Source organism: Mus musculus, chromosome 17, assembly GCF_000001635.26.
Source record: "Mus musculus strain C57BL/6J chromosome 17, GRCm38.p6 C57BL/6J".
Taxonomy (NCBI): domain Eukaryota; kingdom Metazoa; phylum Chordata; class Mammalia; order Rodentia; family Muridae; genus Mus; species Mus musculus.
Window position 1 is genome coordinate 88,902,503 of NC_000083.6, and position 16,091 is coordinate 88,918,593.

Here is a 16,091-nt window from a genome sequence, read left to right on the forward strand (position 1 = left end):
GATGGTTCAAATTTGATGGACTACATGGTGGTCAAAATTAAGAAGGAGGTTTCTAGTTTCCATGTGGGAGACTAGTTGTTTAGAAAACAAAATTAAATATAAAAGAAAAGGGATGAAGAAGAAATACTGACATCTTTGCTAATCCTTAAAACAATTCTGCAATTACAAGTCTCTCGTCAGAAACCTGGGACTTGGATCAGGCAGCTGGGTATGCTGTCTAGCCCAAGTCTTCCTCCAAAGCTCACAGTCAATGAATACAAACTTTTGGGCTATACTTAAATTTTAGAGAAAATTGAGTGTCTCTAACATTCATCACTTTTTGGAAGACAGGTGTGGTAAGAGGAGAAGAATATTGACTGTGCTTGGAGTTCCAGGTAGCAACAGACGCTGGGACCCACGCTTCTCCATTGCCATCCACATCAGTGAGTCTTGACATTCTAGGTTACCATGATGGAAATAAGGCAAGCTGAACCTTACATGGGTCTGCTTTCTGTCTCCTTTTGGGAAGAGCACATAGAGGTTTTCCTTTGAGTTATCTCCTTGGAAAGGACTCAGCTAAAGGTTCAGAGTGTTGGGGCCAAGGCAGTGTCATCAAGCTTCATACTCTTTGTAAGAGCTCTTCTAGTTTTTCTCCTCTACTTACATCCTTTAAACCTAAGGTTTCTTGAATTTGAATTTACGAATCATGGGGAGAGGATTCTTCTCCTGTTTCACTGTCCTGCAAGCTCCATGTCTGGTCTCTGTGTTTACATAATGTCAGCCCAGTGTTCTTTCCTGACTTCCTCCTTGATTCTTCTTCTGTTTCCTGTACACTTCCATCCTTTCCCATTCATTTACATATCTTTACTGAGCACTTTCTTTTGGGGACCCCACCAGAGAGAGCACCAAGCAATATGGATTACAAGGAACACATGTTGGGCACATTCAGATGTTTTTAGGGTCTATGTCAATTGTAGTTCAGAAATCCTGGAACTGTTAAGCTGGGGTGTCCCTCCCCCAGTTCTTATGTTCTGGAAGAATATTTGCACTATTATTAGTTACTATCATTTTTATGCTTCCTCAGCATCAGCACTCCTAGCCTCCAGGTGACTCCCTGATTTATCACCAATATTTAATTTTTACCCAGTTCTGCTATTTCTTTGAGCCCCAAGTCAGCATCTGAAGTCTCAGCATCATAACTCTGAGCAGAAGGTATAGGCCAGGGACCTGGGCTCTAGTACGCCTGGTTTTAACTCACAGTAATTATTCTGTAAGCAGAGAATTGAATTTGCACCAAAACAAGCCTCTAGAACTAACATCAGAAACAGTTTTGGCAATGACTCTGAGCCTCAGACAATGAGGATCTGCTAGAAAATTTGAGACAGGAACAAATACTGTTGATGTATGCAGATTTCGATACCCTCCAGGTCAGCAAGTGTGTTTTCTCCATCTTGGGATCCCTAGTGTAGCGCTCAGGCCTGTGTACATCGAGGTCTTCACAAGTGAAGTAGCATTAATGAATAAATACATGCATGGGTGTGGTTTCAAAGAGCAGACATCAGAAGTGGGAGCTTCTTAAAGGTAACAGTGAGATACGGTGATATGGTGACTGATTCATCTGGAGGGAAGAACATACTAAAGTCTGATTTCATGTTTATATTTAAACCTTTGGAGAATGGAGATACTAAGTCTGTAGAGGAGACAGATTGTGGTGGAGAGAGGACGTGTTGGCCCTAATGAATGTAGGTTGAGACTAAAGTTGTACTTGGCATCTCGATGAACACACAAGATAGAGAGCTACAGAGAAGACGAGGTCAGGGCAGAGGTCAGCACTGGGGTGGAGTGTTGACATTATATTCTAGTAGGTGATCTTTGCAGTGAGAGAAAAGTAGGCATCTGAGGTCAATAGTGGAGAGAGAGAAATGTGATTTGATGGGAAATGTATTCTCCTATGGAGTTGGCAGATGGATAAATAGTGGCATCAAAAGTGTTTAGGATGCTAAATACTAACTCCTAATGACCTCTGTTTAAAAATAGTATTGTATGAAAACAAAGAGGGCCCTTTGCTATAGTGTAGAGATATAGCATCCACTTACTTACTTATCCATCTGCTGCCCACTCTCCCCACTACTGTACACTCATGATATCACCAACCTTTGTTGACTGGCTAGTCCAGGGTAGCTATGGAATAGAGGCTTTTAGCATTTCTGATATGTTGAATAATACTATTAATTAACATTAAAGTGAAGTTTTACTTGGAGCAAGACTGGCAAATAACCTCAAACCTGAAATCTGTTGTTTGGACCCTTTTCTCTTAGTTATGCATCTAGAAGAAATAAGGTTGAAGAAGGGTTTCTAAGACTTCAAAGGTCAGAAGTCAATTTTGACATTTTATGTACCTGAGAAGTGGGCTTCAGGGATTTCCTCTTTTTTTTCTCCCTCAGCAATTCTACCCTCCCTTCTCAGTCTGTGGGAAATACAGTGATTTCTATTTTTGATATGAGTGGATAATCTGAGAACAGAGAGAGCCCTATTGTTGGTGGTAGTAGTGGTGAGACGAGCTAATGTATGGGTAGAGCTTTTCATCCAGTATCTTATAATACTACCAGTAAGGACATCCACAGGAGTAGGGACACTTTCAGCTGTTCTCTTATTCAGGTCTGAGCTGGTGCAGGGGTGGTGGAGGGTTTCTCTTTCCCCTCTTGCTTCCTCTTAGCTCTCCTCCACAACCCTGCTGTGTGTCTTTTAATCTCCTTTTGTTGAAGTGAGATCATTGCTTATCTCCGGATGTGCTTTGGGCTCAGGGTCAACCATGTCCTCTCTATGATAAGGTTTGGGGTTGGGTCACATCTCCTTCTACACCTTTACTTTCTCTTTTGCCACCAGTGGTCTGTGTGTAGAGCATGGTTTTGCCACCCGTGGTCTGTGTGTAGAGCATGGTTAAGTTCACCTTTGCCCATCTTGTAAATCAATCTCAGGAACCCCACAAGAATGTGGCTTGGAAGGTCACATTTGATGTGAGTCTGTCCATGTCACATTTCACCACCTCTACACTGTGCACACCTCCTTTTCCTTCTGCTCCAGGCTGTACAAACATGTTGTTCTCCAGCCTACAGAACCTTTATGATAGTTTTCTTTTTGTAACTATTGCTTTTCCAGAGCCCTTCACCCTTTGCTCATGGCTGATCTTTCCAAATGATGAGCTCTGGACCAGCGTAAACCATAGAATTAAAAAAAGATGCTTAGAGTAATATCAACAGTCTCTGAATTCCATGCCCTGTGACCACTTTGTACTTGGCTATGTGCTGACTTATCAGGCAGGTTCTGTGTTAAAGGAGCTTGGAGTGAGATGTTTTACCTGAAAGGGCTAACTGATGATATGTTGGCTACTAGGGAGATACTCAGGAGGAGACTTTTCCATAGCTTCCCAGGTTCTCTGTGATGTTGATCCTTGCATAAGTCATAGTAGTTGAAAGTATGGACTTTAGAATTGAGTAGGTTTGGTTCAATCTGGCTTTGTTCATAATTGTGTGAGTTTAGGAAGCTTCTTTTACTTCTCCAAGCAGATGATACCCATCTCATAGGGCTGATTGCATGTTAAGTAGGATGCAATAGTAGCTATTTACTATGAGTACTAAGTAGATATGAAGAATCAGTCTATGGTTTCTATAGGAATCATATCACCCCAGTCTTTATGATTGTACCATACCTATATGGGAGCTGAGGAAACCAAGACTAAGAGAGTAACTTGTCCGAGGTCACAGTCGGCAAGAGGCAGAATTAGGTATGACTTGAACAATGATTCTGCTGTTATGGAACCAACGCAGCACACTGACTCCTAGATGATGGGAGTATAGGCATTGGCATGTGGTTAGCACTCCAACAGTGTTAGATATGAGCCTATGCCTCGCACCACCACTTTTACAGCCTTCAATGTTTTCACTCATATGTTCCCTTTCCAATTTCTAAAACATGAGCTCCACAAGGGACTGATGGGCTTGTTGGCTGTGTTACTCATGACCCACGGCCTAGAACTGTATTTGCTATAGAGGAAGGACTTATAAATCCATAAAGGAGTGCATCGACTCACGCCTCCATCTGTCAATAAAGTCATTAAGCACCTACTATGTGCCAGCCGCTGTGCCAGGCACTATAATAAGACAGTATCCCTGATCTTGAGGCTCTTACAGTCTGGTGAGGGAAACAGATTTGTGAGCCTGATATACCTTAAGGGTTCCCAAGCATTAGAATGAATAAAGTGGAATTTGTGCTGATGGCTAATTTTATTTAATGCTGACGCCTGATGTTCCTGTAGTCAGCATATTCCTGTCTATCAAGAGCAACTCACATTTATCTGGATGAAGTATAAATTCTTACAAAAAGGAGGGCACGGCAGGGCTGTCACTGGAGGTGTTGGTCATGCAGAGTGTGCAGGGCACAACTCCAGGGAGTGCTGTTAACACAGACTGTGATGGGAATGGTACCACCAAAGTTGTATAATGTTATGGTTCTGTGACATCTGCCTTTAATCATCAATCAATCATTAAATCCAGGGCCTCACGGATTAGGGATGATTCACATAAAGCCTTTGAGGTCACCTCTAATTCATTTTGTGAGGCCCAGTGCGTGACCTGTTTGGAGAGCAAGAATGTGTGTTATGAGCATTTTGAATACAGTCACTGGTAAGGGACTGAGCTTGTATGCAGTCCCATTGCTCTTGAAGCCTGCTCGGGCATGGGCCATCTTGATGTCAACAAGACATTGTTGTGACTCCTGGTTTTAATGCAGAGAGAGGATCCTTTTGTCTGCCACCTACTCCTCAGTCAGAACTACTTTGGGATCTGATGTGGTAGGGGACATGTGAAACCCTCAGCTACCTTGTAGGATTGCCTTTAGCAGGCTTCTCTTTGCTTTAAAAACACGTCTTCATATAATTTCTTAGGTCTTTCCTGTTGAAAAGACAGAAGTGATAACTGAGAAATTTCCAAAATACTGTGGAGGCTGGGATTTAAATGAGGAGGAAGGGAAGGTATAGTGGAAAACACTGCTGTCAAGGGAAGGAAGATACTGCAAAAATGGAGTTTAAGTCTTGCTGACTTGTCTGTGGCCCTTGCATCAGCTTCTGGAGTTGCTTTATTTTTTTAGTGGGTATAAGGTCCATATTTGATTACCCTCTTCCATGATCTTATTCTATTACAATGATACTGAGGCATACCCAAAGCCCAGTTAGTGTGGGAAGCCACCCTCACATTTGCCATTATAAGATGGCGCTGACAGCTGTGTTCTAAGTGGTAAACATAATCTGCACACGTGCAGGGGCAGTTTTCCCGCCATGTGTTCTGCCTTTCTCGTGATGACAACTGAGCCGATGGGCTGCAGCCAATCAGGGAGTAATACGTCCTAGGCGGAGGATAATTCTCCTTAAAAGGGACAGGGTTTCGCCATTCTTTCTCTCTCTCTTGCTTTCTTGTTCTTGTTCTTTTTCTCTTTCTTGCTCTGGCTCTTGCTCTCTTGCTCTCTTGCTCTTGCTCTCTTGCTCCTGAAGATGTAAGCAATAAAGCTTTGCCGCAGAAGATTCCGGTTTGTTGTGTTCTTCCTGGCCGGTCGCGAGAACGCGTGTAAGAAGTTAGTATTTTTCACCTTGACTACTCCCCTATTATAGCGAGGCAAGATAATTTGTCTTTTGTCATGGGTCCTATCAAATGGGACAGAATATCAGGATATGGTTGAAGAAATACTGCCTTGGAAAATTCTTTCCTTATCTTTGGTCCTGCAGACCGTTGGCTTCCGATGCTTTGGGGGAGTGATTTTCTTGACTGAGCCACAATATCTTCATTTATAAATGCCATTCTTATATCACTCAAGAGGACGGCTTCCTTTGTCACTCCTGCGTGGATGCTGAGGTGTGAATGTTTATGTCCCCTCAGATTCATAATCCCCAAACAACAGTGTTAAAAGGTGGGGCTTCTCAGAGAATAGTAGGAATAGAGTTAGTGCCCTCTGGAGATTGTCTAAAGGAGCTTGCTTGCTTTTCCTGCCACCTGAGGACAAACTGGGAAGATCACTGCTCACAAATTAAATGTGAGCCCTCCTCAGACACTAATTTTCCTGATGTCTTCACCTTAACTTCTTGAAACTTTGTAAGCCACCCAGTTAATGCTATTTTATTATAGTAGCTCAAACTGACACAACAGAGAAACCAAGACGCTGAATGAGAAGTCATTTGACATGGCATTTGTGTTGCGGGGATTCAAGGTACAGTTGTTTGTTTGCTATCCCAGCAGTTTGGTTCAGTCTCCCAGTGGCTTTCATGGCTTATTTTTGTGGTGCTCTGGACACAAAGGTGTCTTCAGTTTCCAGCCATTGAGGCTTCATCTATACCAGTAAAAAGTCAGAAAATGTTTTATTGTGTCTGGATTCCCACCCCCTCAGTGTTGGCTGCACTAGAAACTAAACGCTCAAACTGTCAGTTGCTTAAAATACTTGAAATTTCTTTATCTTGCACTAGCTGTGAGATGTTCGTGTTGCCAGTGGAAGGTTTTCTCCTTGGTCTGTTTAGAGACGACATTTCACCTTGTGGCTCCCTGATCCCAGCAGGGCACGGGTTCTCATCTGGGATGATGGCTAGGGTCTCTTGTGGAAGCTTCAAAACTCACACCTGGATTGCAGAGTGAATTTTTTGAAGGTCTTGGTGGGTGGTATACCATGCCGCAGGTGTTCAGAATCAGCAGCACATCTTGGCATCCTCTTTGGGCTCTCAGAGAGTGAAAACATCGACAGCATCAATGGTATTGAGTCTATAGCTTGAAAACTCCCTGTCTATTGTGATGAAAATAACTGTCTCCCACTGGCTAGCCACATAACCATGGTGCGAGGTAAGTGTCGATACGAAGTCCTAGATTGAGTGGTGTTTCCTGGGACTGGGTCTCTAAGGTGTCAAAGGACGAACATTTCAGTTAGTGATACATTTGTGTTCCAGGGGTCAGCAGGTCTATTCTCCCAGATGTTATGAGAGCTGACTTTTGACCAAGAAGCTTGGAGTTGTTGGCCTTTCAGAAGTCTTCATTTTTTGATACATATCTTAAATACCTTGGGTGAGGGAGAAATTGGCCTCTCTCTGGGGCCATCTGCTCACTCTGGTCCTGGTAGCTGAGGCTATCCCACATTCCTGCCAATCTGGCATTATTTTCATGAACTGATTACTAAGCTTGTTTCTGAAGGTATGATAAGTAACTTCTCGTTATTTTCCCAAATATAAAACATGTATAAATATTCCCGTGCTGGAAAAGCTTTACCATAATAACAGAAAATGCCTGCCTTACCTTGTAGAAAATGTTACTAGGAGGAGGCTGGACAGAACAGGGGACTTTTTGAGCTCAGCTGGGGAGTAGTGCTGGGTGGCTGAGATGCTATCTGGCCTGTTGATGGGGGGTTGGCAGTGAGAGTAGAGAGTGCCACAGTCCAAGCTAGGACATGGACAGCAGGGCACACATGGTGAAGACAACACAACCTGTCAGTTTCCACTGGCTTTGTGTGTCTCCCATCCACTCTGCATAGGTGTGTGTGTGTGGCAGGCATGTGCTCAGGGGCAGAAAGGGGAGGCAGAGGCTGGCGTAGGTCTGTAGGACTGGAGTTTGGAGGCTCTCCCACTTACATCTCCATGAGCCATGCTCTCCAGCTACCTAGCTCCTTTGAATTCCTTACAGCCCTTCCCATGAAAGACACATAGTGATGAGGGACTGGGGTCACTTGAATGATTATCTCTCAGGGTACAAGAATTGGCAAAGGTGAGGCAGCAGTTGCTTGGGTACAGCAGCCATACAGCTTAGTCTCTATATGGACAGGAGCAGACAGAATCATCAAGGTCCCTTGTGGAGGGTCTGCTTGGGGCTCAGCTCATGGGCTCTCTGTGACCTCCAATTATGTTTATGTTGGAGCATAACTGTCTGCATGGGAAGCCTTTGCCATCTACATCCCAGAAAATGCTACCAAGCACCCAGTGTGTGCCAGGCATTGTGTCTGACACATTTTGTTTTAGGGATGACTTAAACTTCATAGTGGATATTCAGGGTATCTATTTTTATACCATTTTTTTAAAGATGAAAAAATAGCCCCAGAGAAAGTAAGGAATGTGCCCAGGGTCATGTAGCTTGTTAAGAAGCCTGAAACATTCTGTTTTCAAAGTTACCTCCTGCCTGCTCTGATCCCCAGCCGGTGGTCTAAAGCACCTTTGTAAATGAACAATGGGTTGCTATGGATAAGGGCTGGAATGCTATTTTATGAGACAGGATTTTGCAGTCCTGAATCAAAATATATCCTCTATTCTTTGAGAAAAATTATGGTCCTGTATTAGTATTTAGAAAATCAAATTCTATGATTCTGGTGCCCCTACCATGTCTCTTTGGCCTAAACTATATCCTGTTATTTTGATACAATGCTCAGCAAGCTCATTCTCTTCCCCTGTACCATCGAGACAAGACAATTCGACTTTTCAATGTTTCCTGAACTGTGATCCTAGCTGTGTTAAGATGGTACTGAGCCAGGATGACGGAATTGTCGCATGTGAACCCTCAGGGATGCCTTGGTCCATATTTACAGCAAGCCCATGTGTTGTTGTTAAAATAGATCCAACTTTATAATTTCTTTGATTTTTATATCGGCACAATGTGATAATATTAAATAGTACCTAAAGGCTATCTTGAAACTTACTGGAGCATCAAAATGGGACATCTCACCTTGTTGAAATGTAGTAATTTACACTGAGGTGTGGGAAAGGAGCATAAACTGTCCCGCTTTTCTCAGAATACTTAAATTTTATGTGGCTATAGCAGGGGAATGGTAGGATTTCGATATGACACAGGCCAATGAGAGAGATGGAGAAAGAAAGTGTTCTCAAGTCACGTTCCATGGAGTCCAGTGAAGTGCTTGAAGATGTCATGAGACATCCAAATCCTTCCTGTCCCCTGGACTCCCTGCCTGGTCATGCAGACTTCATGAACTTTGCTGCCAGGAAACTGCTCTCAGGATTGTGTGTCTGTAGTCCCTTTGTGAGGACAGATTTTGTTTAGAGTAGAGAAGGAACTTATTGGATCCTATTTTTCTAAATTCTCCTGGACTTGGTTGTGGGTGTGGTTCTTTTGGCTACAGCCACTGTGTGGAAGAAACGGGACTCGTGGAGTAAAAGAGGCCAGCAGCTTCCTCATGCTCAGCTCAGCTCGGTGTGAATATCATCCTTTCTGCTCACCACAGGAGACAGGCTAGTGAACCCCATCAGCTGCACAGACCCAATTCAGACTTAGAATGGCTCGTCTAAGAGATACAACAAAATTCTTCACAAGACCAACATGAAATAGTCCCATCTCACATTTACAATTGGACTTTCTCCAGTCTGGAAGCCTCCAAGTGAATGGGGTCCTCATTTAGCGCTGCTCACCCTCTGTTGGCTGCCATGTTAATCAGTCCCCATTGGCTGGAAAAACGCCTGCTTTCTGAGTCAAACAGTGTTTAAGGAAAAGTCCTTTTCATTGATTCACCTGGCAGGATCTTAGGGGCTTCCCTGCTGGGTTCTTCTCCCCATGCACTTTCCCAGGTACTTGCTTAGGCTTTCTTTCTTTAACTCAGAATGCTGGGTGTTTCTGCAGCCCCTAGCAGGCCACCCTCTCAGGATCTACTGTGCAGTCATCTGAAGTGAAGTCTCTCACATGGGGCACATGGGCAAGCTCTTGTATTTCTCGGGTATGTGGGCCCATCTCTACAGCAGCTTTCCTCAACTGCCACTGGCTACCTGATCCATTTCTAAAGTTCAATCTGAATAGGGCTGAAACCTCAGTTTACAGAGAGTGTCATCCCAATCAGGCATGAACGGGGCACCAGCCCTCATTGTCTCCCTATTACTATGGGGCATGCTGGGTGAAGTAGCCTCTCCAATTTCTGAATATAACAGCTTCAGCCAGTCTCTCTCAGGTCAGCTTTCCTTAAAATTCTTTCCTGGCCCAGTTTTGCATGTTTACCTGGCTCAGGTCCACATGTCAGGGACCATGCTTTCCTTATTCTCCTTATAAATTCTTATGCTGTATGTCTGTCTGGCAGGCCTGTCTCTCATGTTCTTTGATAATCCTTTCACTGTTTCTGCCACAGAACTGAAACTCTCACATTGTGAGCCATCTGACCTTGGCAGCCATGCTCTCAGTGGACACACAGATGACATGACAATCAGTGTTATGAAGCCCAACAGAGCATCTGCAAAACAATGGGGTTTGGATGAGTCATAGTTAAATGGAACAAGGGAGCAGGATTGATGAGGAGATGAGTGGACAAAAATGAGTACCTGTTGCTGGAGCAGGTGGAATCTGGGTGAGGCCGTGACTCTTGTGGGTTGTCAGTAGTCTTTGGGGGTAGATTGTGGTTTTTGTATCCCAACCCACAGGCAGTTGGCAAGGACAAACTGTTAACCTGGAAGGAGCAGGAACTCTGTTATATTAATGCTTTGGCCCACACTGTATAGTCTCTAAGTCCATACTTGCCTTCCAAATCAGTATTCTCTAAGCTCCTTGAGTAGTAACTCCATATTCTGCTGAAATCAACCCTGAAGACTAGCTAAGCTGCCCTGGCTTATGCAAGGGTTCATGAAGGGTGTTTGACGTAATGTTACCCCTGCCCAGAAACACCTCGCTACATCGCAGGCATGCTGCAGCCCACCAGTGAGAAGAAGAAACAAGTCTGGATAGAGCTTGAGTGAAGCTCCTAAGCCCCCTCCCAGCACAGAGCTGTAGGCTGAGGCTTTCTTGCAGAGGGACTTACCATGTAGGACTGAGGCAATGCACTGGGAGACCTGCTGGAAGTTTCCATTGTTCCAGTTCTAAATGATGTAGCATGCTTTCCTGGGACTTAGCTTCCATGTCTGTAACATGGCAGGGCTAGCAATGTAATTAAAGGAGACAGTGCATGTAAATGATGAGGTAGATACTTATCTGTATAGCTACTACTCGCATTAAATCATCTAACCTATAGTAGGCGTGGCCATCAGCAAGTACACAGGTGTGCCTTAGAGCTGAGTTGTATTCTTACCCTCCTCTCTTTCGCTTTCTACATTTCTTTTGATTTTCATTTTCAAACCTCTCGCCAAATGAGTTAGGTAAAATGATAACATTGAAGTATTGGGGTTCTTTAAAAATCAATGGAAAAAAAAATCCTGTGCTTATACCTCGAACAAACCAAAAGAAGCATGAGATATCAACAAGCAAGTGCTCTTATGCTCATCCGTGAACAGAAAACGTCACAAGTGACCCAGAATCTATATCCACTTCAGAATTGAGCTTTAATCTAACAGTCACAGAGTTAATAATGATATCCACTCTTATGTGGTTTGAGCATAACGAAACACTACTTCATTCCACCAGAGTACAGATTGCTCATTCCTTCTTGGAACTGCAATTGACTAAAAGTAGCATGGGCTGGCAAGCAGAAGCTGGGGACAAGAGATCTCATACACGGCAGTCCTTCTTGGGAACCAGTCAGGGTTCCCGTTGTTTCCCGTTTCCCTCTTCCTGCGCCCCCACCCCACTTTGTTACTATTTACAGTTGTCATTTGCCGTTTCAGTAGGAAAATCACAGAAGCACTCATGAAGTGCCTCATGAAGGAAACTCAATTTAGGAAGCCTTGTTTGGTGAGAATTTATTAGCTCTTCACACTCTGGAATCCTAGAGTTGTATTTCGACTCCATGTTAGGTTTGCACCCAAACCAGACAAGTAATCTCTCCTTGGAGACATCAGGCTACTCGGAGACAAGAGCTTTCCCGCTGGCAGCTTTTCTTCTGCCACGTTGAGCATGGATTTGAGGGTGGGAGTTCTGTCTTTACAAGATGTAGCCACCCAGTTGTGCTTCATCCCTATGGGCAGATCCAGCAAATCCTAGAAATAGAGGTTGTGGGTAGAGGCTGCACAGACATTGCTAAGGTTGCTCAAGGAAGGTGCACAGCGGTGGGACCAACAAGCTTGGGCTTTGTTCAGACAGGCAAAGAAGAAGAGGAAGCACTTCCAGTGAGGAGATAAGACCTCCCTTGGCTTTGGATTTCAACTAGGACTTGCCTGCCATGGAAAGGGAGAGTGGGGGCGGTGCTCAGAGCAGTGTTTGGACTTGGCTTCCCGTGTCCCTGCCAGGCACGTGGGAAAGCAGGGGATGATAACCAAATTCCTGTCTCATCTTTTTACTCCTAGCTAAGGCTTAGGAATAACAAAATATAGGCTTAAGGAAAATTAGAATATGAATATATATATGTGTGTATATATGCATATTGTATATATGTATGTGTGTATATGTATGTATATATTATATCTTGTATCTATGTATATATGTATGTATATATGTATATATATATTTTTTTTTCCACTAGATAGTTACAAATCTGAAGGGCAAATCCAAAGACCTCTGAGGACTGCTGGTCAGCAGCTACCATGAACCCATGACTTTCACTCTGCAGGAGTCCACGGCAGGGGCAGGAATCTATTTTGAGAAACAGCCTTGCAAAAATTAAGGTTGCTGAAGTGGCAAAGCTTAGGGGTGGGGAGCAGGGAGGCACTGGGATGGATGGAAGAAACTCGGCTCAGGCTTAGGCCCACACTCCTTCCTGAATGAAGAGGACTGCAGAATCTACAGTCTAGAGCCTCACCATGGAGAAGCAATTTTGCATCTCAGTGATGACTGTTGGTACTGCGAAAAAGCTAAAAGGTGGACATTTTGTTCTGTTTAATTAGTCTAAATGAGAATATGAGGAAGACATCTCTAAAGGTTGGTCAAGGCTGTGGGCAAGTCAAAATGCTTTCACTGGATACTTGGTGCAGAAGGGAGCCTGCCTCTTTTGAATCTCCCTCTGTCAAGTGCTCTCAGACACAGGAATAGATGGTCATCTTGCCACAAAGCTCTCACAAGGCAGTCTCATTCTATTTGTGCTTTGGGGGAAACTGAGGCTAGAAGAAGTTAGTTATTTGTCATCAGACTCCTGAAGAGGGATGCAAAGGTACTTGATATCTGTTTTTAAACCATATTTGCATTCATGTAGAAACTTTGCTTGCCAGTACTGTGTATGATAGAGATATGTGAGTCCTCAGCCAGGCTGCCAGGAGTACATCCACTTGAAATAAGGTACTGGATCAGGTTAATGTAAAGAATCAATGCCTTGTGCCTCCTAGTATTTAATAACCTATTTTTCAAAGCTAGAGAAGCGATGGGATGTGGTCATTCATATGCAGTGCCTCGCACATCATAAGAATTCAATAAAAGCTATCCATCACAATGATAATGTTGATGATAATGAAGATGATTAAACAGTCTCTTCCCAAAAGGATTTTCTCTGTCAGACTATTGATTCCTGCAAAAGAATCAGACTAATAGAATAGAGATTGCCAACTTGGCATCATTAATTATGAAGCACTTATAAAATGAAGACATAGGCTCTGGATATGAGAGCTTATGGTGCTGCTGTAGAGCTCTGGTCTTGTGTGACAGAAAATGAGAAGTGTTTAGTTTCTATTGTCACTGGTCAGTAAGAATGTCAGGGTTCCCTTGCTTCTAGAGCTATGGTAACTTGTTGAATACGTACCAAAAGCTTTTGTTAGGAATATGCCCAGAGGTTTCCTCTTCTGAGGGATAGGCGTTCTCTTAGTCATCAACTAACTTTCTTTTTGTATGTCCCAGGACATCTTTTCTCAACCAAGCTCTCTGATACATTTGTGAGGATAAATTTGTATTAATGGGGGAAGACTCCATTAAGGGCTGAAGGATGATCCCTGACTTCCACAGAGGAATGCCAGGTGGAGAGTTTGTATTACTGAATATATTGTACTGAAAATACTTGCTAAAGTACCACAGAAGATGCCTGTTAGAATTTGTACCTTTTTTAGGGCCATCAGCTCTAAGCTGGTGAGGTCTGATAGGGCCCCTGAAACACATAAGAGCTAAGACTCTAGCTTTGAATCTCAACTCTACCACACACTTGTTGAATGATCTTGATAGATTTCTTCATCTTTCTCTGTTCCATTCTCTTCTTTGATAAAATTAGAACATTTTCAGTGCCTATTTCATAGAGTCATTGCAATCATTAAATGAATCCTCAAGAGCTGGGAGTAGTGCCTGGCACCTAGAAATCAGAGGCAGGAGAGTGAACTCAGGGCAGTTGTTCCCTGTGCCAGCCAGAGCAAAAGGCCTATCTGGCTGCGTTTTATTGAAAATGTAGCCAAGGGTAGAATGTTTCCCATGGAGCTCCAGGAAAGCACAAGTGAGTGGCTCCCTGGATGGCTGCAATCTGGTAAACAAGTTTCTGAGGAGCCTAATTTGTTCTTTGTAATATATTTGGCTTTGGGGAAATGCTGGTCCCAAGGGGGGACATTCTCATTTTCGTTAGAAACTTTGACTTTCTGACGCTTAGGAGACTTGCCTGTTCAGCCGGCTTCACATTAAGTGCTGTTGGAGGTGGCATCTGCCCCCAACACTCATTAGGCATCTCTTGATTATATTCAACATGCCCTGTTTCTGCCTTTGTGGAGTCACAATTTACAAGGTGACACAGACAGTTAAAGCGGTCATTAGAGTGTGATGTTTCAAAGACCATGAGTGACCAGTAGAGCTTTGTGTGAGAGCAAGTATGAAAAGGAACTAAGCTAGCCCATGACACTGGAGGTGTGTGTGTGTGTGTGTGTGTGTGTGTGTGTGTGTGTGTGTGTGTGTGTGTGTCATGTAAAGTAAGTCCTAAAAGAAGAGCAGGAATTAGCCTAAGCTGATGGGGAAGGAGAGGTGACCTTCCCTTGAGAGGCTGTGTGGGCTGATTGCTCTGAGCTAAGGATACTAGTGTGTGTACACCCGTGGGTATGGTATGTAATGTGAGTGCATATGAAGGGGGGTAGCTAGAGGTGGGATGGGACAGTCAAGAACTATTTGACAGGGATTGTTAAAAGGAATCCAGTTTTTGTAATATCTTACCAGCCAACTTGGGGCCAGTCATTTCGCCTAGATGGATCTTAATTTCTTCATCTGTAGAGATGATACCAATATAGATTTGTTCCATTTCCCAAAGCTACTTTGTAGTAATGGATATGAAATACCTTAGTAGGCATAGTATTGCAGGTATTTAAGGAATTTGCATCATCAACTTGTGATTTTATTTAAGAAGGATAAGAGAACCCCCCCCCCCACACACACACACATCTGTAGTGTAAGGAGCATGCGGAAGGGAGTGAGTGGAGATCTCCACCATAAATGGTATCTTTGACACCTCACAATTAAGGACAGGAGACAGCAGATAACCTCCACTGTTGGAGCTTGGCAGTGGAAGTCTGTTAGTAGACAGATGACATTGTCACTGACCCTGTCCCTTCCTCTGGTCTACAGCTGTTCCCTTCACCTCCACACCCTCAGGTACAAATGAGCCAACTGACAAAGTATTACAGAGCACGAAGCTTTGGTGCCTGCTGTCTTCACTCCTGTTTTGTAGTTACATTGGGGATTATATTTCAGTGTAAGTACTTGAAGGGATACAATTCAGCCTGTACATTAAGATATAAGAAGACGAGTTAAAAGTGGAGATTTTGCTCCACTATGTTCATAGCAGCCTTATTTATAATAGCCAGAAGCTGGAAAGAACCCAGATGTTCCTCAACAGAAGAATGGATACAGAAAATGTGGTACATTCACACAATGGAGTACTACTCAGCTATTAAAAACAATGAATTTATGAAATTCTTGAGCAAATGGATGTATCTGGAGGATATCATCCTGAGTGAGGTAACCCAATCAAAAAAGAAATCATTAGATATGCACTCACTGATAAGTGGATATTAGCCCAGAAACATAGAACACCCAAGATACAATTTGCAAAACACAAGAAAATCAAGAAATGGGAAGACCGATGGGTGGATACTTCATTCCTCCTTAGAATAGGGAACAAAATACCCATGAAAGGAGTTACAAAGTTTGGAGCTAAGACGAAAGGAGACTGCCCCACCTAGGAATCCATCCCATAATCAGCCACCAAACCCAGACACTATTGCATATGCCAGAAAGATTTTGCTGAAGAGACCCTGGTATAGCTGTCTCTTGTGAGGCTATGCCAGTGCCTGG